The following is a 2,228-nucleotide window of genomic DNA, read 5'->3' on the forward strand; positions in this document are numbered from 1 at the left end:
GGGGGGTGAGGCCCGGGTGTGGGGAGGTTTGGGGGGTGAGGCCCGGGTGTGGGGGAGGTTTGGGGGGTGAGGTCCGGCGTCAGGAGGATGTACAGGGCAGCCAACACACAGGAAGCTTCGGGGCCTCCCTGGTCAGACCCAGTGATGAATTACACTGTTTTTGCCCAGCGGTGGGGGTTTTAGCGTTGTAGGTGGAATTTCAGCGTGCGAGGTGTCTTCAGGTTTGAGCTGAGTTTGTGTTTAGGCCTCGCAAACCCCCTTTTACCCCGACGCAGCTCCATCTGGAGCCTGCCTGGCTCAGGCAGGATTTTAGCAGGGTTACTGGGGACGGTTGTGCCAAGAAGGTATTTGAGAAATGCCCAGGCGGAGGCCAAGAGGGTGCTGCTCCTAAAATACCCCAACAGATGGGCTAGGATATTTGCAGAGAAGCTTCTAGAACATGTGCGGTGAGGATTACATTGACTAACTATAATTACTTCTCCCACCAAAATAGCCACTCAGTCCATTTTGTCCAAGAGCAGGGGAGAAAAGAGTAGAGTTTGTTTCTAAATGCATTTCCTTGCTATAGATAGATAGATAGATAGATAGATAGATAGATAGATAGATAGATAGATAGATAGATAGATAGATAGATAGATAGATAGATAGCTGTCCATCCATACACACCCTTTGCCTTTAAAGCATAAAATACTGCTTGAGAGAAGCCCCAGGTTGAATGCCCAGCACCCCCACAAACATACTGTGTTTATAATTCATATCCCATAGGTACAGTTGTGTTCTTAGCCGGGAGTGCTCATATTTTGCTAAGCCCCAGACCTCAGGAGTTGACGCGTTTCCTGACATTCCTTGAGGAGTTACTGTAGAAGACTGACGGGTCTCAGGGGGGCAGATCCGCTCACCCCAGGCCAGCTGAGAGATGCTGAGTTAACCAGACAACGGGGCGGCGCACCGTGAACCGAGAGCGGTGCGGGGAAGGGAGGCATTTCCCGTCTTACCAGGCAGCAAAGCCGGGCGCGTGCTAGGCCGTGTCAGGCTGGGGGGCGGGGGATCTTTCACTTCTGCTCTCTGAAGTGTGAACCCTGCACTTCCTCCTTGGGCTCGGGCGTCATCTCATCCGGGGAAGGAGAGTAGTAAGCAAGCGTTGGGATTCCGCAGCTGCCGGCCCAGGAGTGTGTAACACGTTGGTAGAAACTTACCTTGACAGTGAGACCGTCTCGGAGCATCTGTGTGCGGGGAGATGCAGTGCACCTCCGTTTTACCGGCTGCTGAGCCGCGGTCCTGTCATCTGGCCCCCTTAGGGCTAGGGACCGAACCAGAAACGCCAGACAAAGTAACGTAAAGGAAACAGTTTACAGCTGGAGAGTGCGACATACACGTCAGTGCACGTGTCAACTAGAGCGTGCCATATGCATGTTAATTGTGTTTGTTATGTGTGGCCAGAGCAGCCTGGTGGGGCCAGAACTCACGTGCTGACCCTGGGCCGGCTGGGGGTGGGTTCAGTGGCCTGTCTTCACCCCGGTGCTCTGGGTTGTTTGTTTGTTTGTTTGTTTTTGTCAGTTGTGGGTCTTGAACTCAGGGCCTGGGCGCTGCCCCTCAGCTCTCCAGCTCAAGGCTAGTAATCTACCACTTGAGCCATAGCACCACTTCCGGTTTTCTAGTAGGTTATTGGAGATAAGAGTCTTTTGGGGACTTTCTTGCCCTGGCTGGCTTTGAACCGTGATCCTCAGATCTCAGCTTCCTGAGCAGCTAGGATGACCGGTACCCTGCTGCTCTGGGTTTTAAGATCTGCCACTGGCTTCCTGAACATCACCGAGCATGAATATCCGTCAGGAGCCAGGACCTCTTGCAGAGTGGGAAGCTTGGGGTCAAAGAGCGCAGGAAATCACGGAGTTGGTCTGCGTGGCCTGAGTTACATCACGGTGGAAGACTGGCCTGGAAGAACCTGCACTGGAAAGTTCCAGATCCTTAAGAAACGATGCAGGTAAACCCAGCTGAATCAAGACATCTTAATTCAATGCAGTAAATAAGGAAGGAGGTATTCAGAAAAAGATTTGTTCCCTAAAGTCCGTTTTGCGTAATGATTAATAGGATCTTTCATTTCACAACCATTTCAAGTGTAGCATTACAGTCAGGCTTTGTTCAGATTTTGCTGTGCTAGTATCATGTATGAATATATTCTCATTTTTTTGAGATGTTAATATGATAAGTTCCATTCTGAAAACTTTTTT

At 50.9% G+C, this 2,228-nt stretch overlaps 1 protein-coding gene across 4 annotated transcripts in view; it reads left to right on the forward strand.

The window, feature by feature from the left end:
• Tnfaip8 (tumor necrosis factor, alpha-induced protein 8) overlaps positions 1 to 2,228 on the forward strand; it is a 63,131-nt gene that overhangs the window by 53,292 nt on the left and 7,611 nt on the right. The window contains exon 1 of one of the 4 annotated variants that reach the window (XM_013016090.1): positions 1,752 to 1,981. The exons of the other annotated variants lie outside the window; for them this stretch is intronic. The gene's annotated coding sequence lies outside the window, so the exon portion shown is untranslated. Of the gene's footprint in view, positions 1 to 1,751; positions 1,982 to 2,228 lie in introns of those variants that run through there. 4 annotated transcript variants of the gene reach the window in all.

This window comes from Dipodomys ordii, unplaced genomic scaffold (genome assembly GCF_000151885.1).
Source record: "Dipodomys ordii isolate 6190 unplaced genomic scaffold, Dord_2.0 Scaffold29, whole genome shotgun sequence".
NCBI lineage: Eukaryota > Metazoa > Chordata > Mammalia > Rodentia > Heteromyidae > Dipodomys > Dipodomys ordii.